Source organism: Sinocyclocheilus anshuiensis, unplaced genomic scaffold (assembly GCF_001515605.1).
Source record: "Sinocyclocheilus anshuiensis isolate Anshui unplaced genomic scaffold, SAMN03320099.WGS_v1.1 scaffold1649, whole genome shotgun sequence".
Taxonomy (NCBI): Eukaryota; Metazoa; Chordata; class Actinopteri; order Cypriniformes; family Cyprinidae; genus Sinocyclocheilus; species Sinocyclocheilus anshuiensis.
Window position 1 is genome coordinate 233,207 of NW_015540982.1, and position 343 is coordinate 233,549.

Below are 343 nucleotides of genomic sequence, written 5' to 3' on the forward strand. Positions count from 1 at the left end.
CCAAACCTTCACCCCGTGGTCAGATCTTGCGTTCCTCCGGGCAGGGGTGCCCCTAGAGCAGATCTCCAGGCATGCCGTGGTCTACACGGATGCCTCCACCACTGGGTGGGGTGCCACGCACAACGGGCATGCAGTCTCAGGGGTTTGGATGGGCCCGCAGCTGCACTGGCACATCAATTGCCTAGAGTTGTTGGCGGTGCGTCTTGCCTTGAACCGTCTCAAAGGGCGCTTACAAGACAAGCACGTGCTGGTCCGAACGGACAACACAGCGACCGTTGCGTACATCAAACGACAAGGTGGTCTGCGCTCCCGTCGCCTGTCGCAACTCGCGCAACCTTTGGAG